This window comes from Carcharhinus amblyrhynchos, chromosome 1 (genome assembly GCF_965287045.1).
Source record: "Carcharhinus amblyrhynchos chromosome 1, sCarAmb.v2.hapA, whole genome shotgun sequence".
Lineage (NCBI taxonomy): Eukaryota > Metazoa > Chordata > Chondrichthyes > Carcharhiniformes > Carcharhinidae > Carcharhinus > Carcharhinus amblyrhynchos.
In genome coordinates, this window is record NC_137324.1 from 25,549,026 (window position 1) to 25,575,236 (window position 26,211).

General features: G+C 42.6%; 1 protein-coding gene across 4 annotated transcripts in view; it reads right to left on the reverse strand.

Annotated features, from left to right (window-relative positions):
- The window catches only part of ctbp1 (C-terminal binding protein 1), a 324,438-nt gene that overhangs the window by 221,801 nt on the left and 76,426 nt on the right, over positions 1-26,211 (reverse strand). Inside the window, exon 1 of one of the 4 annotated variants that reach the window (XM_080199723.1) lies at positions 21,663-21,751. The exons of the other annotated variants lie outside the window; for them this stretch is intronic. The gene's annotated coding sequence lies outside the window, so the exon portion shown is untranslated. Of the gene's footprint in view, positions 1-21,662; positions 21,752-26,211 lie in introns of those variants that run through there. 4 annotated transcript variants of the gene reach the window in all.

Genomic DNA, 26,211 nt, shown 5'->3' on the forward strand with positions numbered 1-26,211 from the left:
CCCTCTAGTTCTAGACTTCCCTACTTTGATGACTATCTAGCTGATCTACGCCCCTCATTATTTTACAAACCTCTATAAGATCACCCCTCAGGCTCCTATGCTTCAGAGAAAAAAGTCCCAGTGGCATAGTGTTTTCCATCTTTAATTATCAATTAATCACATTTTTAAAAATGTTACAAGAAACGCCAGATTGCAAGTTCAAGAACTGCAGCAATATAGAAAAACCCAACTGAAGTGTTATATCATCACTGGAGTTGTTCTGTTATCTCAGTTGGAAATACATTAACTGGTACAGCCTACCACCTGGCATAATTCCTGTTGTCCAGAAACTTTCTTATCAGCCAGTTTCCATTGGAAAGATGGCACCTCTGCAACAATTGCAGCACTCTGTAATGCACTAAAATGTCAGTCTAGGTAACATGCTTACTTTCTAGAACAAGGCTCGAACCCACAACTTTCGGGAAGGAGAGCAACACTAGGCTGAACTGACACTGTGACACTTGCCAAATTCATCTGAATCAGAGAAACATGTAATTACAAGTGTGAGGAGCCTGTATCTAGTGTCACCAACAATGCTGGCTTGCTCACTTGAAACTGCCAAATACTCATCTCATGCTGTGGTTTGTAATTCTCCAAAAACTATTGCTCATTCTAATAGGCAAAGGATAGGAGTGGTGCAAAGCAGGCAAAGTCTATTTCTGTGACATGAATTGTATTTTGTATATTGGTCAAAAATATGCCAGAGGAAAGAATTTTCTTGATACTTCAGTGTGGTGTGGCCTGCTCTTTGTGTGATAACTCTTAAAATAATCACTCAAAATTGCTTCCGTCCTACCACATGACAGACCTGGTAACGATTAGTACTCTCTGAGTATTTAATAGCTCTCCAGACACAAGTCAAGCTGAGGAGAACAAAGCCCATAGTGCTCTGCTGAACATTTTGTTCAAATGGACACAGCAATAAATTGCATGCATCCATCACTGCATTTTAAATCAGAGCTTAAAAATACAGCTGCACAATTCCTAACGCGAAGCTCAATCCTGATGCACTATGATCACATCTACGTCCATTTTAAGCCTGATGATGAGTTTGGGAATGGTGTCATGAGCAACCTGACCTGGAGAGGCAGGTCCATGACTATTTTAACAAAGGCTCCTCTTTTCAGGTTTTGGCAGCCATTTCCAACCAGTAGCCAGCTGGGTTGCCCGGGGTTCAGGATATCTGGCAGTGAAGTGCAGATGGGGCAGCTGGATCCAACTGGCAAATGATTGTTCCAGCGCTTGTGGGCTAACAAGAAGAGAGAGAATCCTCTGGGCCTCTTACGCAAATCTGTTAAGAATGGCCGAACCCTTCCTTTCCAAACCCATAATCATAGAATCGCTACAGTACAAAAGGAGGCCATTTGGCCCATTGAGCCTGCACTGACGATCCAAACCAGACCCCACATATTTAACCCGGTGGGGGGAGGGGGGGTGCCGGAGCACTCAAAACCCACACAGACACAGGGAGAACGTGCAGTGTTTGAGCAGAAACTTGTACGTTGCCATTTTAATTACAATGCTCCCAAAAGAGAAAATGTTGGTAAATCTCAGCAGGTCTGGCAGCATCTGTAAGGACAGAAAAGAGCTGACGTTGAGTCCAGATGACCCTTTGTCAATGTTTGTTCAGGTCATTTGGACTTGAAATGTCAACTCTTCTCTCCTTAGAGATGCTGCCAGACCTAGGTGAGATTTTCCAGCATTTTCCCTTTCGATTTCAGAATCCAACATCCACAGTACTTTGCTTTTAATTACCATGCTGCTGCCATTACCTGTGCTACACCACCACCGACACCCTAGGCACTTTCCAATGCTAATAAAATCATCATGTTACTGGACTTTTAACCCAGAGGCCCAGGCTAATGCTCCAGGGACAAGGATTCAAATCCCACAATAAGAAGGAGTAAGTTTAAGTCTAGTTCATGGTGACCATGAAAGTATCCATTGTTGTTAAAAAACAAAATCTGGTTCACTAATATCCTGTAGGGAAGGAAATTTGGTGTCCTTATCCAGTCTGGACAATGCAAAAGTGACAGCCCGTGATACCATCACCAGAACTTATTTTTAAACCTCAGGAAAAGTAACCTACTGCCTGGTTGCATAACTCAAAAGGTGAGAGGAGTAGGAATGCTCCAACACTCACTCCAAGATGCAGGTTTTGTTAATTTCTGCTCCCGTCTGCCAGCCAGTCAATCTGGCTGGTGATTTATTGAAGTGACACCCTGTCATTATTTGGCAACTTCTTCATCCTTTTACCAGGCATCCCCAACACGCTTCCCACGTGGATTCAGACCCATGTTATTGAATGGCTGAGGCAAAAGGCATGAACAATATATCTTGACGATCGACCTGTTTTCTTCCCAATTCTCTGGGGCTTTATTTTATACATAGACATTTTGTCCTTAGGTCTAGACGTTTCTTTTCATTATTCATTCTTCCCTTCAACAACCCCGAAACCTATTCTTGTCATGAGGAAAGCTTTTTTGGTATCTCCAAAACTCCTGAACAGCAGAAAAGGAATAATTTTCTGATAAATGATCTTACTCATCCACTTCAAACTTCCAATCCATGTCTTTCCCTTCTCAACCACTTGGCAACTGCTGTCAATTTAACTAATATGTGCTGGAACTTAAGTGCTCTGAAAGAGTGATTTGAGGGTACAAGTTCATAGGTCATTTACTCTGGGTTAATGAAGCTATGAACAAAAAAAGTTAATGGAATTGTAGCCTTTATTCAAGAGTATAGAATATCTTCGTTGGGTCCCCGGCCCTCCTATCACAAACGTTCTGAAGTCACCATTGTCCTGCAGTACGGATCACTTGTCGGGATGGAGGCAACACTCCATGAAGCCCAACACACAAAAACACCACATCAGTTTACTTGATTTACACCTCAGCCACTACCTAAACATCCATCCCCTCCAGCACTGGTGCACCATAGAAATGGGATACACCCTTCACAGGACACAGTGCAGCTCAACAAGGCTTCTTCTTCCAAATCTGTGGTCTCTGCCATGCACAAGGACAAGGACAAGGACAAGGACAAGGACAAAGACAAAAAGTTCTTAACACCATCATCACTACAAAGGCATCATCCTGACTTAAACATACATCATTGTCCCTTTGCATCCCTGGTTAAACACAAGAAACAAGGCAGAAATAATCCCCTTGAGCACGATCAACCCTTCGATATAATCATGTTTGATTTTGGTTTCAATTCCACTTTACTACCCATTCCCCATAGCCCGCAATTCCCTGAGATGTCCTCTCTACCTTCTTTTCTGAATAGCTGACTTACATTAGTTACCCTCTAAATCTGGGAGGAACCATTTCACAGTCTGAAGAATTTTGGAAAATGACCAATGGATCTACTATTTCTAGGGCCACTTCTTTCAGTCCTCTGGGCTGAAGACTATCAGGCCTTGGAGATTTAGCCACCTTTAATCCCAGCAATTTCCCCAAACTATTTTTCTACAAATACTGATTTTCTTCAGCTCCTCACTAAAACATGATTAACATACCAGAGGTCTGAGAGAAACAAGTCTTCCTTTGTGAAGACAGAAGTATGAATTTAGTTCCTCAGCCATTTCTTTGCTCCCCGTTATGGATTCCCCCGTTTGACTGTAAGGGGCCTACATTTGTTTTTGTCAATCCTTTTTCTCTTTACATATCTTTAGAAATTTTTACAGTTTTTATGTGCACCACTAGTTCACTTTCATAATTTATTTTCCCCTTCTTAATTCACCCCTTGGTTCTCCCTTTGCTGAATTTTGAACTGCTTTCACTCCTCAGGTCTCAGTAAAGTTTAATTATTAATCACAAGTAGGCTTACATTAACACTGCAATGAAGTTACTGTAAAAATCCCCTAGTTGCCACACATTGCTGCTTGTTCAGGTACATTGAGGGAGAACTTAGCATGACCAATTCACCTAACCTGCACATCTTTGGACTGTGGGAGGAAGCCTGAGCACCTAGGAGGAGACCCACGCAGATACAGGGATAATGTGCAAACTCCACACAGACAGTGACCCAAGCCAGAAATTGAACACACAGGTCCCTGGCGCTGTGAAGCAACAGTGTTAACCATCGTGCCACCCCTATTGCTTTTTCTTGTCACTTTGCATGCATCTTCTTTAATGCTAATAGGCAGATCATCACCGGCTTCCCAAGGGCAACTAGGGATGGGCAATAAACGCGGGCCTCGCCAGCAACACCCACATCCTGTAAGTGAATTTAAAAAAAAATTCCCAGGTCCTGTTGCTACAAAATCCTCAATCTCCATGTCACAGAGATTTAACAGCACTGAAAGCAACAGCCAAGACAACATAAATTAACGAGGTGCCTTCAAGAGGAGATTTGTGACTTGTTTCTAGTCATTCGGACTTCCTAAACAGCAAGCTCTCCTTCACAAGCAGTTCCCAAGAGTTATCTCCAAGTCTCTGCGGTTTACGCTGTACAACACTACTGCTGAATCACTGTAGCAATAAAGTACCAGCATAACGAACACCAAGAAGTACAAAAATGTCCCATGTGTTTCTGCTTCACAAATAAACACAGCCAAGCTTAGAAATTCAGAAATGATGTATTACTGTGAAAGTAAATCTACTGTTCGGTTAACTAGCACAATTACTTCCACGGCTGCTTGGCAGTGAAGACGACAAGCCAAGAAATATAAAGAAGGATTCTATATAAAATAATACAGTAGTTTTTAATTGTATACAATATATTATGCTTCAGGGCTAATTGTGATGTTGCGTGGCTGACATTAATGTATGGGGGCAATGGCCTCGTGATTTTAATCACGAGACTATTAATCCAGAAACTCAGCTAAATGTTCTGGGGATTCGGGTTCAAATCCCGCCATGGCAGACGGTGGAATTTGAATTCAATAAAAAAAAATCTGGAATTAAGAATCTACTGATTCACTTGTCGAAAAAACCCATCTGGTTCACTTAAGTCCTTTAGGAAGGAAATCTGCTGTCCTTACCTGGTCTGGCCTATATGTGACTCCAGAGCCACAGCAATGTGGCGACTCTCAACTGCCCTTGGGAAACTAGGCATGGGCAATAAATGTTGGCCAACCAGTGGTGCCCAGGTCTCAGGAATTAATAAATAAATATATAAATGGGTGAACATGATTTTTTTTAAAAAAAAATCATTGACATGTTTCGCAGCACTAACTCAACATAATAAAAAGGTCAACTCAATAGGGTTTCAAAACATTTTTGATATGATGTCCTTTGTTGGTGCCAATTGTGTCAGTCTGAGCCTTGAATATCGAGAGGTAATGAGTGGCTGATTATGTTGTTAAATACAGAGATGGCTTGAAATGCCAAATTTTTCAAAAAAAGGCAGTCAAAAAACGGAGGCAGCATTCATTACAACTCTGCCTGCATCTGCACAAAACGTGGGAAATGAGAGAAAGAACCATGATGAATGGAAAAGGCTGCAAACTGCTGGACAGCTGGTATTGATCTGATTGGTGACACAGCACTAGGTTCAATCCTTGTTCCAACCGGAAGTGGATTTGGGAACTGCCTCCTTGCCCTACCTACAATGCTGCTGGTGGCCACGTAGGTCAGAGCTGCCTTTGCGCAAGAAACAGAAGGAGACCAGTCTCCCGGTCCATCATTGTCTCTAAAGTCAACATCACTGAAACCTTAGCCTCTTAAAATAATAGCACTGGTATCATGGTACTGGTATGATTCATTGCTCAGAGATTTGTTCGGCCACCCAAATATTACAGCTTCAGTACATGATCTGAAGCTGGAGGAGAACTGTGCTCCCCAAATACAGTCAATGCAGCAGGCAGCATTTTCAACTTATGACACTCTTCTGTAGCCGTGGTTCTGACTGACAAGACCATTTTGGACTTGCAAAGAATGCCGTGACAGGTTTTGCTTAGTGTCATGAATGCCCAAAGCTGTGTACAGGGTCATAAATGTCAACAGTGCAGAAGGCGGCCAATCAGCCCATGGTGTCTGCACTGACTGAGAGAGCATCTTACCTCAGACCTTTCCCCCCACCTTATCCCTGTAACTCACACATTTACCATAGCTAAATCAATCGAACCCGCACATCTTTGGACTGCGGGAGGAAACAGAAGTACCCAGGAGAAACCCACAGACACGGGGAGAATGTGCAAACTTCACATCATTACCCAAGGCCAGAACTGAACCCGGGTCCTCGGCGGTGTGAGGCAGCCGTGCTAACCATTGTGCTGCCTGAGAGAAGACAGAGGATTTGAAGCAACCTTGAGCAAAAGTAATCATGACCTCCCCAGTCCATGCTAGTTACAATCTCCCTGCAGTTTAACCAGGCCCATTCCAATTCTGGTGTCCTTGCTGGAAGCATGAACTCCTCATGCCACTCAGACACATCTTAGTGTACATGTAATCCTTTCGGCAAGTTTACAGTGGATGCATATTTCTCAATCCCACTCTGTTCCCTTACTGCATATTCTATCTCAAAAAAACTAAAAATCAGGAAAAGGGAGCAAGTTATCAACAAGATGTGTGCTCTTGACATTACAGTAGGGCAGCATGGTGGCACAGAGGTTCGCACTGCCAACTCGCAACTCCAGGGAGCTGGCTTTGATTTCCGGCTCGAGTCACTACCTGTGTGGTGTTTGCAAATTCTCCCCGTGTCTGCGTTGGTTTCTTCCGGGTTCTCCAATTTCCTCCCACAGTCCTAAGTTGTGCGGGTGAGGCAGATTGGCCATGTTAAATTGCCCGTTAGTGTCCCGGGATGTTAAGTTAGCAGGATAAATCCATGGGGTTACAGGGATAGGGCCTAGATGGAATTGTTGTCGATGTAGACTTGATGGGCTGAATGGCCTCCTTCGGAATTGTAGGGATTCTATGATTCATCAAACCCACCATCGCAGGGAAACCTGGGGCAGTTCTTTGGGGTTGAGTGAACAGAGTCAGCAATGTGTTTATCAGCACATGCTGGTCCTAGTTTCTTTCATTTTAGGTTTTCAGAGTAAGTGGACACGCCAACTCTCAACAAATTGATAGTGAGAGTCATGATGTCCCAGTCAAACTCAGCTTCATTCACGATCACACAAGATGTATTTTCCTTCTGCCGTGGAAACAAGTAACTCATTTTGCTTCAGGCGCTAGTGAAGGAAATGTGTAAATCAGCAGCACTGTGGCTTCATGGTAGCTCAGTGCATAGTCAGAAACAAAGGTAGTCAGTCACACCACCACTAGTTCGGTTGCATATGGCTTTGAGTACAAGTTCCACCATGCGGATTCATAGATTTGTCAAATATCTATGGCAAACTATCTGACCAAATACCTTTCCATGGGTTAAATTAGAAAATAAATCTTCACTATTCACTGTTGGATATCATTCTCAATCAACTTATCTGCCATTTGTCTATATTTACCACAAATCTAAACAGATTGCTCCACTTTCTGAACAATGCATGCAAGACCATTCACTGATCTTCACCTTCTTAATTGCCCAGTCTTTCCAATCTATTTCCCTTTTTATATATTGCCTCCCGTCTGATAAAATGTCAACAGCACAAAGGAAAAATACTGCAGATCTCGAATCTGAAACAAAAACAAAAAATGCTGGAGAAACTCAGCAAGTCTGATAGGGGAGAGAATAGAGTCAACATTTTGAGTTGGGATGACTCTTCGCCAGAGCTGAAGACTGGACGTTGTCCTTTTACCTTGACTTTAGCCTTATGATTCATAGAACCCCTACAATGTAGAAGGAGGCCATTTGGCCCAACGAGTCTCTACTGACCAGAATCCCACAACCCTCATTTATCCTGCTTAACCCTGACATAAGAACATAAGAAATAGGAGCAGGAGTAGGCCAACTAGCCCTTCGAGCCTGCCCCGCCATTCAATAAGATCATGGCTGATCTGTCGCTGCTCAGTTCCACTTTCCCGCTTTCTCCCCATAACCCTTAATCCCCTCTCTTATCAAAAACCCATCAACCCGCTTCTTAAAAATATTTAGCGAGGCAGCCTCCACCACTTCAACGGGCAGAGAATTCCAGAGATTCACCACCCTTTGAGTGAAGAAGTTCCTCCTCAACTCCGTTCTAAACCGCCCCCCTTTTATCTTGAGGCTGTGCCCCCTAGTCCTACTGTCTTTTTTGAGCGGGAAGAGTCTCTCCACCTCTATCCTATCCATCCCATTCATCATCTTATAAGTCTCAATGAGATCTCCCCTCATTCTTCTAAACGCTAACGAGTACAAGCCCAGTTTATTCAGCCTCTCCTCATAGCTCAACCCCCTCAACTCCGGTATCAGCCTAGTAAACCTCCTCTGCACTCCCTCCAAGGCCAAAATATCTTTGCGCAGGTGCGGTGCCCAAAACTGCACACAGTACTCCAGCTGCGGCCTCACCAGTGCCCTATACAGCTGCAGCAAGACCTCCCTACTTTTATATTCAATCCCCCTCGCTATGAAGGCCAGCATCCCATTCGCCTTCCTGACCACCTGCTGCACCTGCAAGCTGGGTTTTTGCGACTCATGCACAAGGACCCCGAGGTCCCTCTGCACCGTCGCCTGCTGCAGTTTTTCGCCCCGTAAGTAATAGTCCTTCCTACCATTCTTCCTACCAAAGTGGACCACCTCACACTTGCCAACATTAAATTCCATTTGCCATTTCCTGGCCCATTCGCCCAGCCTATCTAGATCCTTCTGCAGACTCTCCACACCCTCCGCACGATTTGCCGTTCCCCCTATCTTGGTGTCATCAGCAAATTTCGACACCCTACACTCGGTTCCCTCCTCCAGATCATCTATATAAATGGTAAAAAGCTGAGGCCCCAGCACCGACCCCTGGGGCACTCCACTAGTCACTATCCGCCAATCCGAATAGCACCCGTTGACCCCCACTCTCTGCCTCCTATTTGACAACCAATCCTCTATCCACGCTAACACCCTACCCCCAACTCCATGTCCCTCGACCTTCTGCAATAACCTCTTGTGAGGTACTTTGTCAAACGCCTTCTGAAAATGTAGAAAGACCACATCCACCGGCTCTCCTCTATCCACCGCCCTAGACACATCCTCATAGAACTCCAGTAAATTTGTCAGACACGACTTCCCTTTAATGAAACTGTGCTGCGTCTGCTCTATCAAGCAATTCCCTTCAAGATGCCTTGCAATTTCCTCCTTAATGACAGATTCTAACATTTTACCCACCACAGACGTTAAACTAACCGGCCTATAATTCCCCGCCTTTTGCCTGGCACCCTTCTTAAACAACGGCATAACATTGGCCGTTTTCCAATCATCCGGCACTTCCCCGGAATCCAGCGACGTCTGGAAAATATTTTGGGGTAATTTAGCATGGCCAATCCACCTAACCCACACATCTTTGGACTGCGGGAGGAAACTGGAGCATCCACAGGAAATCCACAGAGATACGCGGAGGAAGTGCAAATCCTGCACAGACAGTGACTGTGGCTGGAATTGAAGCTGGGCCCCTGGCACTGTGAGGCAGCAGTGCTAACCACTGTGCTAATATCTAATTTTATTATTTAGTTCTCCTTGCTCATAAGGTCATTCAGAGCTAAGAGAGCACATTCTCAACGTCAGAACTGCTCTTTACTGATCCCCGCTGGAAATAATTTGGCCCAGTTTAACTGTATTTTCTCACAGCAATTTCTTCCCATCCCTCCTAATATGGTTATTGAAATAACTAGCCTTGCACGAGTTTTGTTTAAGAGAATGTGACTTGGTTTATTTATTCATCACAAATAGACTTACATTAACACTGCGATGAAGTTACTGTGGAAATCCCCTCGTTCCCACACTCCTTTGGCTGTTCAGGTACACCGAGGGAGAATTTAGCAAGGCCAATGCACCTAATCCGCATGTCTTTGGGACTGTGGGAGGAAGCTGGAGCACCCAGAGGAAACTATGCAGACTCCACACAGACAGACGATCACCCGAGGCCGGAATTGAACCCGGGTCCCTGGTGCTGAGGCCGCAGTGTGTTCCATTGTGCATACTCTCCTTCTGGAAAACTACTCCGTCAGTGATTAAAATAACCTGTGAAACTATGGGCTTACATTTTTAATGTAGGGCCCTTTTATTCTCTTCCTCCATGTACTATTTTTTCTTGTATTCTCACCGAGTACAACTCTATCTTCCTGCCAGATAACACGAATTTCAGTTTCTATATCTTTCATATACACATTCAAGGATTCACAGACTCTAGAATGAGCTTCAGATCTACGATGGCCAAACTGGTGGATGGCAGCTTGCTGGGGCTTTACTGTATCCACTAGTCCTGCATGTGGTCAGAGTATTATCAATTTTCCCTACAGGAATCTCACACTTGGACTGGAAACAAGGCATTTAAATGGTTGGTGGCTGCCATGGCACCAGCAGCAGCTAAAGCTGAAACTCAAATTGTCAATCTAGCTGCTACGGCTTGGACCTCACAGAAATCTGGTCAACCTCCAGTACAAAGAAGAAGCAAAAGTTTGCCTTCGGTCCATCATATCAGCTCCATCAGTGAGATCATGACTAATCATGATAAACCTGAAATCCACATTCCCATTTTATTCCCATAACCCTTGGTTGCCTTACTGATTAAAAACATCTATCCCAGTTTTGAACATAAACTGGACATTTTCAAGTTAGCAAGCAGTGAATAATGGAGTGCCACAAGGATCAATGCTGGGGTCTCAGCTATGTACAATCTATACTAATATCTTAGATGAAGGGACAGAGAGTAATGTTTCCAAGTTTGCTCATAATACTAAGCAGGAAAGACACAGAGGCTGCAAAGAGATATGGACAGGTTAAATAAGAAGTTATTCACTTTGATTGAAAGAATGAAAACAGAGTGTGAAAAGGTGTGAAACTTGTAAATGCTGATGCTCAACTTGTGCTTGTACAAGAAACATAGAAAGTTATCCCTGAAGGTGCAGTAAGCAATTAGGAAGGCAAATGTTAGTCTTCGTTGCAAGGGGATTGGTTACAAGAATAAGACCATGAAAGAAATAGGAGCATAATTAGGCCACTCGGCCCATCGAGTCTGCTCCGCCATTCAATCATGGCTGATGGTATTTTTCTCATCCCCATTCTCCTGCCTTTTCCCCATGGCCCCTGATCCTCTTATTAAATCAAGAACCTATCTATCTCTGTCTTAAAGACACTCAATGACCTGGCCTCCACAGCTTTCTATGGCAAAGAGTTCCACAGATTCACCGCCCTCTGGCTGAAGAAATTCCTCATCTCTGTGTTAAAGGATTATCTCTTTAGCCTGAGGCTATGCCCTCTGGTTCTAGTTTTTCCTACTAGTTTTTCTGGTTCTAGTTTTTCCACATCCAATCTATCCAGGCCTTGCAGTATCCTGTATGTTTCAGTAAGATACCCACCTTATCCTTCTAAACTCCAAAGTCCTCAACCATTCCTCATACGACAAGCTCTTCATTCTAGGGATCATTCTCATGAACCTCTTCTGGACCCTTTTCAAGGCAGCACATCCTTTCTTAGATACAGAGCCCAAAACTGCTCACAATACTCCAAATGGGGTCTGAGCAGAGCCTTATACAGTCTCAGAACTACATCCCTGCTCTTGTATTCTAGCCCTCTTGCCATGAATGTTAACACTGCATTTGCCTTCCTAACTGCCGACTGAACCTGCATGTTAACCTTAGGAGAATCTTGAACAAGGACTCCCAAGTCCCTTTGTGTTTCTGATTTCCTGAGCATTTACCCATTTAGAAAATAGTCTATGCCTCCAAACCTCCTTCCAAAGTGCATAGCCCCACTTTTCCACATTGTGTTCCATCTGCCATTTCTTGGCCTACTCCCTAACCTGTCCAAGTCCTCTGCAGCCCCCCTGCTTCCACAGTACTGCCTGTCCTACATATCTTTGTATCATCTGCAAACATAGCAACAGTGCCTGCAGTTCCTTCTTCCAAATCATTAATATATATTGTGAAAAGTTGTGGTACCAGAACCAAACTTTGAGGTACACCACGGTCACTGGCTGCCATCCTGAAAGAGACTCCTTTATCCCCACACTCTGCCTTCTGCCAGTCAGCCAATCATCTATCCATGCCAGGATCTTACCCTTAACACCATGGACAGTTAACTTATTTAACAGTCTCCTATGCGGCACCTTGTCAAAGGCCTTCTGAAAATCTAAATAAATCATGTCCACTGGTTTTCCTTTATCTAATTTCCTTGTTACCTCCTCAAAAAGAACTCTAACAGATTTGTCAGACATGACCTCCCCTTGACGAAGCCATGCTGACTCATTCTGATTTGATCATGTACTTCCAAGTTCTCCACGATCTCATTTTAGTAATGGATTCTAAACCCTTGCCAATGACCGAAGTCAGACTAACTGGCCTACAATTTCCCATCTGCTGCCTCCCTCCCTTCTTAAACAGCAGTGTTACATTAGCTACTTTTCAGTCCTCTGGGACCCCTCTGCCTCCAATAATTCCTGAAAGGTCACTACCAATGCCTCCACAATTTCCTTAGCTATGTCTTTAGAACCCTGTGATGTAGTCCATCCGATCCAGTTGATTTATCCACCTTCCATTTCCCCAAAAACCCTCACCTGTGCCCCCGGATTCTCCTGAAGCTCTGGCATCCCATGGTGTCTTCCACTGTGAGGACTGACGTAAAGTAACTATTCAGTTCCTTTGCCATTTCTTTGTTTCCTATGAGTACTTCTCCTGCCTAATTTTCCAGCGGTCAATGGCTATTTTTGCCTCTCTCTTACTTTTTATATATTGAAAAAAACCTTCATTTCTTTTACATTACTAGCTAGCTTACACTTATTTCATCTTGTTCCCCCTTATTGCTTTTTCAGTTGTCCTCTGCTCACTTTTAAAAGCTTCCCAATTCTTGCCACTGTGTATGCTTTTTCTTTTGCTTTTATGCTGTCCTTGACTTCCCTAGTCAGCTATGGACGTCTCGTCCTCCCCTTGGCGTGTTTCCTCCTCCTTGGAGTGAATTTCTGTTGGCCTCCCGAATAACTCTCAAACTCCTGCCATTGCTGTTCTACAGTCTTCCCTGCAAGGCTCACTTTCCAATCAACTTGGGCCAGCTCCTCCCTCACATCTTTGTAGTTCCTTCATTTCGTTGTAAATCCGATTCCAGCTTCTCCCCCTCAAACTGCAGGGTAAATTCTATCATTTTATGGTCACTGCTCCCTAAGGGTTCCTTCACCTCAAGTTCCATAATCGAGTCTGCCTCATTACACATCACCAAATCCAAAATTGTCTGTTCCCTTGTAGGCTCTGCCACAAGCTGCTCCAAAAAACCTCACCTAGACATTTCACAAATTCCTTTTCTTGGGATCCACTACCTATCTGACTTTCCCAGTCCACCTGCATGTTGAAGTCCCCCATGATTATTGTAATATTGCCTTTTTTTTTATATGCCTTTTCTATCTCCCAATTTATTTTCTGCCCCACATCTTGACTACTGCTAGGGGGCCTGTACACAACTCCTATCAGGGTATTTTTATACTTGCGATTCCTCAACTCTACCCAGATATTCTATGCCTTCTGATTTTATATTACTTCTTGCTATCGATTTAACTTCATTCCTTACTAACACACAACACTACCCCCTTTGCCCATCTGCCTGTCCTTTCGATAGGACACATATCCTTGGATATTTAGGTCCAGCCCTGATCCCCTTGCAGCCATGTCTTATGATGCCCACACATCTCGTGACGTCCTGCAACAATTATGAAAGATATTGCTGAGGTCACATCTAAAGTACCATGCGTAGCTTTGGTCCCACATTAAAGAAAGGATATGACTTGCATTGTACTGCTTCCAAAGAAGGTTAATTAAATTGATCCCTGGAGTGAAGGGATTGTCCTATGATGAGCCAGCATAAATTGGGCTTGTATTCTCCAAGTTTTAGAAGAATGAGAGGCGATCTCATTCTGAAGGGGATTGACAGGGTAGATGCGAAGAAGCTTTTTCCTCTGGGCAGGGAGTCTAAAACACAAAGGATGCAGTATCACATTAAGAGATTGATCATTTAAGACCAAATGAGGGGAAATTACTTCACTAAAAGGGTTGTGAATCTGTAGAATTCTCTACTCCATCGGTGAATACATCCAGGCTGTGACAGACAGATTTTTAGTCTCTCAGGGAATTAAGGGATTATGAGGAGTGGGCTGGAAAACGGAGTTGCAGCTCAAGATCAGTCATGATCATATTGAATGGTGAAGCAGGCTTGATGGACCATATAATCTACTCCTGGTCCTATTTTCCATCTTTTCTACAAATGATATCAAGAAACGGCTGAAGGCACGGCATGCTACAAGGGGCCCCTGAAAACATTCCAGCAACAGCACTGAAGACTTGTGCTCCGAAATAGCTGTGCCCCTAGCCAAGTTGTTCAGTACAGTACTGGCATGTACCCAGCAATATGGAAAATTACTCTTGGTATACCCGATACACAAAAAGCAGAACAAATCCAACGTGGCCAATTACTGCCCCATCAGTCTACTCTCAATCATCAGCAAAGCGATGAAGGAGTGGTCAACAGTGCGACAAAGTGGCAGCTACTCAGCTATAATCTTCTCACAGGTGCTCAATTTAGTCCAAAGAACTGAACTCAGGGGAGGTATTAGTGACTGCCCTTGATGTCAAGGCAACATTTGACCAAATGTGACATCAAGGAACCCTTACAAAACTAGAGTCAAAGATAATCAGGGGAAAACTAGTCAACACATACCTGACAAAAGGAAAATTGTGAAATTATTCAGAACCTGGAGGAGCCATATAAACACTATGGCTACTAGAGCAAGTCAGAGGTTAGGAATCCTGCAGCAAGCAACTTGCCTCCCTACAGCCTGTCCACCATCTACAAGGCTCAAGTCAGAAGTGAGATGGAATAGTTTCCATTCGCCTGGTGGGTGCAGCTCCAACAACAGTTAAGAAACTCAACACCATCCAGGACAAACAGCCTACTTGATTGGCACCACCTTAAACATTCATTCTGTCCATCACTGACAGAACTGTAGCAGTGTGTACAAGATTCAGTTCAGCAGCTCACCAAGGCTCTTCCCAAAAACACAACCATCTCGAAGGACAAGAGCAGCAGATACCAGGAAACACCACCACCTGGGAGGTTTCCCTGCAAGCCACTCATCATCCTGACTTGGAACTTTATTGCCTTTCCTTCACTGTCGCTGGGCCAAATTCCCTCCCTAAAAGCACATCATAGATATACGAATACCACATGGACTGCTGCCATTCAAATGGCAGCTCACCACCAGAAAGGCAATTATGGATGGGCAGTGAATCTCCCCTAGTTAGTAATGCCCAGTCCCAGGAAAGAATTTTTTTTAAATTGTCATAATTCTTATTCACCAGTTATGGGGAGAAAAAAAAAACACATTTATTTACAGGTAAAGGTGACAGAGGCTTGCAGCCACCCAGCTCCATTCAGCTCCCGAGAAAACAGACCAGAACAGAAACCCAAACTCAACAGGGTGATTCCCTACCCTGCTCCTTGATTGGTTCCCAAAGTCATGTGACCCTTACTCAATGGATTGAACCTGAAAGAGGGACAATTGCCATAGTTGTTCTCCTTGGAATGTGCTTTCATACCTCAGCAATGTCACCCAATTACTTCCGAAGCCACAATTTCATTCGGACATTGATGTGAACTTGAATTTAGTTGGTGCCATTCTTAATTTCAACTTCCCCAAAACACTTCACAACGAATGGTGCACTTTTGAAAATGGGAAAACATGGCAGCCCATTTGTGCTTGGCAAGGTCCCACAAATAGCAAGTGAGATGGAGATACCAATAATATGTTTTAGCGGCAATAGTTCCATGATTTCCAAGTTAAAAGCTGTTAACGATAGATTGAGCTCATTCATATCAAGGATGAATAGGGATGCAGGAGAATTTTGTTATCCTACTACATACAGCTCAGCATGACAGCAGGTACTTTTCCACAATTATTTCCTGGGAGGTTTAGAAACGTATTTCCATGTGATTCAAAAGAATGCAAAAGCAAAGTGCTGTAGAATCAAAAAGTTGGAAATAGTCAGTAGAACGGCAACGGCTATGGCAAAGAGAGAAAGAGTTGATGATTCATTCGGGTTCTGACTTTTTGTTAAAATTGTATCTGATGACCAGAAATTATAACTGTGGTTCTCCACAAATGCTGTCAATCCAGCTAAGACAGAGACACAGACAGACAGAATGCTTGTTGTATCAACAAGCTTCAAGAAAGAAATGTAATCCTGAGAATCACAAAATCATTAACATCGACCCAATCAACTGACACAGTAAAATTACAGCAATCAGTAAAAGCATAAACTACAAGAATCATTTCCCAAAGTGTGAAACACGTACAATTACAGAATGATGGTCAGAGACAGGTTAAAACCAAAGAGCAATGGGAACGTAGTACAGACAAATATTATCTCACAGACGTTTTCCTGTGCGCACTGTGTAATTTGAATCATGCAGGAAACCACATTGGCAACTACTTGTGCAGAGTGTTAAACCTGCTCATTTTTTTAATTTCCTGATACTGGAGGAACCGTCAAATGTGTAGATTCTCAGCTTTCTCCACACCGCCCCCTCCTCCTTTCACTTTCATTCACCCAGATTCAGTCTTCAAAATGATGCATTTCAATGCAAGTGAGAAATTATCAATCCAGTCAACTATTGCACTTAAATAAAACCCAACCTTAAAAATCCTGCCTGTAATGGAGTTAATCTAAAATATATCAGACACTCCACCGAAGATGATCTGACAGACCATCTTTGTCAACCACCTCGTCACCAAAGACAGCAAAATAAAAACACTATGCCCAATCACAGAATCATTATGGCACACTAGGAGGCTATTTGGCCCTTTATGTCTGCACCAGCTCTCCAGCGAGCAATTCATTTATGCCTTTTTTCCCCCCCACCTTCTCTCCATTAACAGTGCAGAGTTAAATACTGCAGACAATCCTCCTTATTAATATCTGGGGGCTTGACAAATAACATTCACACCACACAAGTACCAGACAGACAATGACCATCTCCAACAAGAGAGAATCTAACCACCCCTTCTTTCAATGGCATTACCATTGCTGACTTCCTCACCTTCAACGCCCTAGCGGTTATCATTGACAAGAAAAAAATCAACTGTAGCAGGCACATAAATACTGCGGCTACAAGAGCAGGGCACAGACTGGGAATGCTGCAATGAGTAACTCACGTCCTGATCCCCCTGCAAAGCCTGTCTACCATCTACAAAGGCACAAGTGCTCACTTGCTTGGATGAGCACAGCTTTAAAAAAAACACTCAAGAATCTCAGCACCATCAAGGAGCAAGCAGCCCAGCTGATTGGCACTCCATCCACCAAGTTAAATATTCACTCTCTCCAATGCAGGATGCATTGCAGCAACTTGGCAAACCTTCATTAGCACCTTTTAAATTCACAACCTCTACCACAAAGAAACAAGGGCAGCAGAAGCATGCTAGCACTGACGTTTTCCTTCAAGTCCCATACCATTCTGACTTGGAAATATACCGCCGCCCCTTCATCATTAGCAGGTCAAAATCCCAAACTTCCCTCCTTAACATTTGGTATACCTTTAGCACATTGTCGAGCAGTACTGCTCGAAAACAGCTCACCATCACCTTCTCAAAGGCTACTGAGCTTTGCCAGTTACACCCAAATCCTGTGAATGAATAACAAAATTGTCAGGCCATTTACTACAATCATGCTCACCTCATCATCACACGCCATAAAGTAAGAGTCATTTTGCAAAGTGCAATTTAAGTCTACTGAAATATTTAAACACGAGAAATTGTTTTGTAATGGATACATTTTCCCCAACACCAACTCCATAACTCTCGTACAATTACCTTCCAGACAGAGAAAATCTATCAATCCAAAATAAAATCAGTTTTTCAGAAAATATTGACCAAAGGAAGACTTCCAACAAATAGTTTTAACCTTTCTGTTCCACGATATGACTGACATGCAACTGATGTAAAAAAATTCAGCCAATGAACCTTTAAAATGATGCTAGCATAATACAACTGGAATTGATGCGTCAGATCACTGAGGAAGTTACGTGCAGCTAAGTTGGGCCATAATAAATGCGTAGTTTGGCTCTCCCTTCTTCTGATTTGTCAGTTGGCTGAATTAACACTAAAAGCTGACACAACAACATTTATCAACCCAATCTTCAATCTGACCAAAAATTAGAAGTGACAAATTTTATATTGTTTTTTGATACATCTCATTTCTTGCAATCTTGAGGATCAATTCATTTCCTTGGCGCAAGAACTGCAAAATAATTCTCATGACAAATCAGCTGAATTATTTAATAAACACAGGGGCGTTATAGCACATCATGCACAATGTGTTTAATCTACCCTGTCTCTTTAAAGATATCCTGACGTCAGCGACAATTTTGCAAGATAGCAACAGATGTGGAAGCCCTTTCCAACCCATCTAAATTCCGCCTGCCAGAAAAGATCCCGAAGACCCCCCACCAACCCCGCCCCCCCTCCATTGCTGCATCTAATTATTTTCAGAGTCATTTTGCCTCCACTGCTGTATCTAGAAATCTATTCAATTCATCAATTCCTCTGGCTTCCAATTCCAAAATTACATTTTGCTGGATCGAGCCGATGCATCTTCATCCTTGTCAGACAACACAATTTTGACAAATAAATAAACACTCCATATTTACCCTTCCCATTCCCTTAAACTGTCCATTGTGCCTCAATGGGATTACTTCTTATTCACACTCTTTTAGCTGAATAGCTCAGATTTCTCCCATAATTCAGCTCTTTTAAACCAGACCCGTGACTCTTCTCCACTGCATTCAGCACTTAAAAAGATCCCCTTTGTGCTTTGGTGACTGATACTGGAAGCAGAATTCAAGGCTTCGTCTGACCCAAGTGCTGTTCATTTAGATGATGACATTCACCAAGTCAAGGCAATAAGGTTCAACGTTCTGTTGGTTGTGTGGATCGTTGGAAAATTTTAGCCTTGCATCTATATTTAAAAAAAAAGGTCTCAACTGGCATCACCCTGAGCTATTTCCGCACCATCCAAGGAATGTTGGCTTCTTTCCTATGTTGACTGGGAAATTTTTAGATGAGGAGACTTCTGTGAATTTCTAATTCTAGGATAGCTTGATTATCACTGCTGCTTTTATCAGACTCAAATCGAAAATACAACAGGCAGCTTGTTCCAACATCAACTTTGCTCAGTTTTTATTTCCCAGTTTACAGTATGTAAAAATCAACTAGCTGACACAGGCAATAACAAATCTCAAATCCTGTCTGTATGGTATTCAGCTATTACACTAGTCACTATATTGATGGATTTTTCTATGGAAGGCAAAATTTTCAGGTATAATATTTAAATGAATAAAGGGGGAAAAGTGATCGTCATCAGCCCAGCAGTCTTGGCAAACCAAAATGTTTTTGAAAACACTGGTGCCATTTTTCACCCAGAGCACCTTCCTTCTCTACGAACTAGCATCTTGAAAAGTATCATCAATGTACTGCAAATGATTAAACACCACAAGCTTTGTACCCAAATCTAAGTTATGGCTCTCGGCACTGTAGACAGCAGTTAGCACTGTTGCCTCACAGCACCAGGGACCTGGGTTCAAAACCAGCTTGGGTCACTGTGTGGAGTTTGTACATTCTCCCCATGTCTGCGTGGGTTTCCCTCCAGGTGCTCCAGTTTCCTCCCACAATCTGAAAGATGTGCTGGGTAGGTGCATTGGCCATGTTAAATTCTCCCTCAGTGTACCCGGACAAGCGCTGGAGTGTGGGATTTTCACAGTAACTTTATTGCAGTGTTGATGTAAGCCTACTTGTGACTAATAATGAATAAATTTCAAGCTTTTGTTTTTAAATTTCACATACACCAAATTTGAGCAACTGAAGAATTGACTCTTTTGGCAGGTAAATATAATGGTACATGTCATGCACCTTTACAAACCTGCAATCTATACCATCCCTTCTGTATATGGGTAGTACCTTATATACATTTCACACAGAAACTGAGATTTTTTTTCCCCTCAGTGTTATATAACCTCTGGTATATTTTTGGTAACTGTCAAGCGTTTCTTTTTGTGAAGCAGATAGTGCTATGCCACCAAAGTTTAATGGAAGTACCTGGTCTTATGCCCAACTGGAAAGGTAGGGGCATTAGTTCAAAAGCTGCATTTCCCATTCTGCCCTATCATCCAGATTGAGAATTTTCACAATCAAATGGAAACTAGTAATCTTAAAGCTTCCAAATCCAATTCCATGCGGCAGGGACATCACTTGTCCATTTTTCGTAGAATGGATAATGTTAATTTTATATTTCAGAATGGGCCAAGGAAAACGGTATGCTGTGCTGAACTGGGAGATCCACAGAGCCGAACAAAAGCACAAATCAGCAAAATTAAATTTACGCAGCAAACGATGCTTTTGTAATGCAAAAAGGTCAAAGCACTCACTTCAGAAGAAACTGCTGCATTGTTTATTTTTACATACTGCATAACCCCAATAGGTTTAGGATCATACAGATCTAAATGACAAGAGATATTGAACCAAAAATTTGCATGTTAGCATCGCATTCTGCAACCTCAATACAGAGAGCCCGGTGGAAACGTCATCTGCACGTTCTGTCCAAACTCACTAAATTACTACTTCAAATTTATTTTAAATTCAGCATACACAGAATCAAAATTGCTTTCCAATTGTGACTCCAGAACAGTAATCATTTTTTTTAAAAAAACCCTCTGGTGGTTTTGCCTATGCCTGCTAGATTGAATAGATTATTTGGCACATATCTAGCAATATTTTAATTTGAGACAGACAGTCAGCAAATGAGCATTAAGTACATCTTTAAACATATAAATTGACTTCATAAAAAGCTATACTGCACATATTTAAAAAACCTAATTTGTTGAGGGGGAAAACCTTCGAGATTTTACTTTTTCTTCAATTCAGAACCAGGAAATAAACCAGACTCTGCACAACTCAATAGAGCATTCTATGCACTAACACACTTTAACCTTCACACTTTTAAGTTAAAAACAGCTCCAAAAATGTCAGCACTGCGATACTGCAGCAGTAACCTGTCATCGGTGGCAAAATCTCAGTGTAAACTTGCGACTGAACAGTCGTAGCACTGTATCAAACTCAGCCAAGTTAATATGCACAGTAAATGTAAAGCTGTTTACAGCTGTACAAAAAAAAATAAAATTATCCTGAAACAAAACGCATCCCGACCCAACAGGCAAGGGGCAGCCTTTACCGATGAGGGAATAACAGATAAACTGCCTCATCACAGGATGCTTTAACTCGCAGGTTTAAAATAGAACACCCTCTAAAAATATAAACACAAGGGGCTCCTGGCCTCTTCGGAAACAAAAAGAAAATTTACCACCCAGTCCCCTTATTTCATGGCACAGCAGAAGCGAACAGAAAAAGCGATCAGTGGCAACCCCACCCCATCAAAAGGATAAAATCAATCCACCCCCATCTTCAAATCACTGAACAAACGAGGCTTCCCCTCCCCAAATTTTTAAAAAAATAAAACCGTTGCTGCCTTTCAGCCACACACACACACACACACACAACAAGAAGAAGAATAGATAAAACCGAGACAAACCTTGCATCCCCCCCCCACCTTCAGTTTGTACCAGAATTTACTTGAGGCTGAGATATATAAAAAAAATAATATGCACAGCAAGGGGGAAGGGGGAAAAGGGCCATGAAGCCAATCGCTGTGTACCATCGGCTGCGAGAAGCCAATGGCGAGCAGCTGTTATTGGAAACTGGCCAACCATATCAGAGCTCATTGCTCAGTCAGACAACTGCTTGTTCAGAGAGGAGAGAGAGAGAGGCTCAGGGGGAAGGAGCAGGCCCCAAAACAGACAGCAGGCAAGAACACTACATTACATATATTATTATATATATATATATATATATACACACACCTCTCTCAGGAAAGGTGGGGGAGCTGACACAATAAAATATCCTTTGATTCACGCGGCTAAAAAAAAAAGGGGGCTGGGGAAACCTGATTACCCACAAACATTAATTTTCTTTTTTTTAAAAAAAGGACACTTTTTGACCAAAAAAGAAATAAGGAGAGGTTTTAGGCTGTTCAACAAAAAAAAATCTATCCCCCCGCGCCTCTTCTTCTTCTTCTTCTTTTTCTTTGAAATGAAACTGGGTTTTATGTGTGTACGTGCTGCGATTCTCACGGCCCGAGTCAATGTGTGCGAGCCCACATCAAACTGCGCTGGCCTCCCTCCAGCACCCCCTTTTCCAAATGTCATCTGGGGTGTCGGTGCTGCCAGGACGGTGGCAGGTACTGCAGCTGCAGGCTACCTTTACTTGTCTGCGCTTGTCAGCATTTCTAAGCTGTAAGGGGAGGAGGGAGGGGGGGGAACAAACGGATCGCTGTACTTTTAACAGGCAATATTTCACCCACGTTTCAAGTTCCTCCTTGCCTATTTTATCATTACAGCCGATAACACTGAACACACACGACTGACATACTACACAAGTCAGGTGTTTTAAATTTCACACTGACAGACTTCTCTTTAGCTGCATGCGTATGAAATGCATAAAATCAGCTTTCCAGTAATGTTCCGATCAGCACTTTAAGTGAGCAATCTGCATTTGAAAATAAAATTGTTCCCTAATATTGACAAATAATAAAACTGACTTTGTTTTCAAACAAAGTAATGATGTAAAGCCTTGTCACTGGTATCTAATATGACAAACATGGAAATACTGTAAACTCATCCTTCACAAAAATTATGCGAAACACTTTTCAGAAAATAAAGGTTTCTGTATATCCTCAGAAATGATTAAAGTTGATATACAGAAGTAACATGACATGAAGAAAAACAAACATAGGAAATTCCTTTATTAAATTTCATTTTCCTTCTTGCCTCCTGAACTTTGTCCTTCCATTTTTCTAGAATCCTACATTGCAGAAGAAGTCCGTTCCACCATTGAGTCTGCACTGACCACAATCCCACCCAGGCCCTATTCCCGTAATCCCACATATTTACCCTGCTAATCCCCTAACATCAGGGTCAATTTAGCGTGGCCAATCAATTTAACTCGGCAGATGTGGGTCGACTGGGAGACAGCATGTCTTCCTTTCAAGACTCAAGGGCTAGAATTGGTCAAACTGCCTTGCTCATTTCTGAATCCCGCTTTTAAAATTAATTTCATGGAATGTGAGGGTCACTGGCTGGACCAACATTTATTGCCCATCCCTAACTGCCCTCCATTTTAGAGGGCATTTGAGAGTCAACCCTATTGCTATGAGTCTGGCCCATGGCAGAGTTCTTTCTCTAAAGGACATTAGTGAACCAGATGGGTTTTTACAATAATCACAACAGTTTCAGGATTATCAGTAGATTCTTAATTTCAGATTTTTATTGAATTCCAATTTCACTTTCTTCCATGGTGGGATTCGAGCCCGGGTCCCAAAGGACAGGAGGACTAGGGGGTACAGCCTCAAGATAAAGGGGGGGTGGTTTAGAACGGAGTTGAGGAGGAACTTCTTCACTCAAAGGGTGGTGAATCTCTGGAATTCTCTGCCCGTTGAGGTGGTGGAGGCTGCCTCACTAAATATTTTTAAGATGCGGGTTGATGGGTTTTTGATAAGCGAGGGGATTAAGGGTTATGGGGAGAGGGCGGTAATGTGGAACTGAGACATGACAGATCAGCCATGATCTTATTGAATGGCGGGGCAGGCTCGAAGGGCTGGATGGCCTACTCCTGCTCCTATTTCTTATGTTCTTATGTCCCCAGGACATTACGCTGGACATTTGGGTTATTAGCCGAGTGACAATAGCACAGCCCCACTGCCTCCCCAACAACAGTAGTGATTTGCTCCACTCTCCTGGGCAATGGTTATCCCTCAGCTAACTTCTATATGACTGATGATCATTTATTTTAATGCAATATTTGGGAACTTGCTATGCGTAAATTGGCTGCCACCTTTCCACCAAAAGAATCATTAAGGATAAGTTTTAGACTGGAATTTGCTGAACAAATACACTTTTTGAATGACACTTATTGTTATTAACGTAAATGTCAGCCAATAACCAATGGTGAGGAAGAGATGACCCATGAAATATGAATTACCACAAGTGGCATGCGAGTTGTGCTGAATCACCTGTGTTAGCTTTGCAAAACCTGTCCTTCATCCTTAACTCCCAATCTCCCAAATGTGTATTAATTTCCCCATTTAACTCACCACAAGAAGTTAATTCGAGTGACCCATTTAACAACATGATAATTATGCATGACCATCGATCAACCACTAATCCATTAGTTGAGCAATTAAAAATATGGAGTTTCATTTCTTCAGGTAGTGAGCGAATTGATGTTGGGGATTTTTTAAAGTGCCTAATTCAAAGTGCTTATATCTTTTATTTCCTCTTTAATTTCCTCTTCTGTGTTTAATTTGACAATGGATTTGCCCACTCAAATTTACACTTCAAGCTTTTGATGTTTACTTCTCAATCCTTCCATCTCATTGTTTGAGGAGATATACCATGGACCCATTGTTCTCCAAGGGTCCAGCTACCCAGCTGCACCCTTTATGAGCCGGTAATTCCAGCAACTTACAGGGCAAAAAAGAAATCAGCTGAAGGGTGCAGGAAATATTTATCTAACTAGGAGGTAGCCTGCTCCAGCAAGCTCCAGCACACTGGCTTTATAAATAACAACAACTGCAGGTATGTTGTGAATGGAAGGGCCAAAGCCCTTGAATTTTCCATTCAAAATGTGATCTGGTATGTTCCCAATTTCCCACACAGTGGTTAGCATTGCTGCCTCACAGTGTCAGGGACCCGGTTCAATTCCCGGGCTTGGGTCACTGTCTGCACGTTCTCCCTGTGTCTGCATGAGTTTCCTCCGGGTGCTCTGGTTTCCTCCCACAGCCTGAAAGATGTGCTGGTTACGTACATTGGCCATGCTAAATTCTCCCTCAGTGTACCCGAACAGGTGCCAGAGTGTGGCGACTAGGGGATTTTCACAGTAACTTCATTGCAGTGTTACTGTAAGCCTACTTGTGACACTAATAAATAAACTTTAAGCTATATCTGACAATGTTATCAGTACTCAATTATCTCTGTGTTTACATTTATCAGTGCAACCTCTTATGTAAAAACACAGACAAGGCTCTTCACTTCTCCACCCCACTATGAATTGGAATTAATAATATGGAGATGATGTAAATAGCAGACTCTTCACTGGATAATGCATTTAGAAAGGATAACAAATAAGAGCTCCTTGATGTATATGTGTCCTTATCATTCCATCTATGAAAGATGGTGGACACACAGCAAGCAATATGGCGTCTGCATATGGTGCATATTTGCTGATGGCTCAACAGGCCAATCCTTGAGACCGATTTGGCGACCTGTTGTCGCTATGGGCTATTGTTTTCACCATTGGCACATGTTGCCAAACCAATGTAGCCACTGGTCATCATGGGAGTGGCGCAAGCCAACCCACAGGAAGTATTGCTATTTTCTTCTGTCATCAGCTAGTGACCACTGGCTATTAATAATCTATGTTCAGGTTCGTCATGTCTTACGATCTCAGTGAACGTTAATACAGGAAATGTCAGAGCAAAAACTAGCTCAAGACACCTTGACTTTAAATTTTTTTACAAACTGTGGAGGAAAGTTATTGAACACATTCACAGGAGTCCACTGATGAACTTTTAACACATTTGAACAAGAAGGTTGAAAACACAAAAAATTATGCAAATATTCACAATTCCTTTATCCCAGCTATCTCTACATACACATACAAATTCGGAATGATGAAACAATTTACACTCTCTTTCTTATATTCAGGGTTAAAATGCAGTGAACCAACTAACAAATTGTGGACAAATACATCAGGCCCCAAAGGAAATGACGGATGTGACCAAAACAGATTCTATGGATTTCTCAACAACCAGATGATTGTTACATGGTAGAGGCAACTGGTCTCACTAAAACTCTTGTCTTTTTCACAAGGGTTCCAATTTCCATGTTCGAAGAACTCACTTTGGAATTCTCCCTGGACGTCACTCCCACTAAGGCAGTCTCAACCAGGATTCACCCCAGGGTTTCAATCTCACCTTCTGAGATTCTTATCTCCTGGATCTCCGTGTACACTCAAGCTTTACTTTC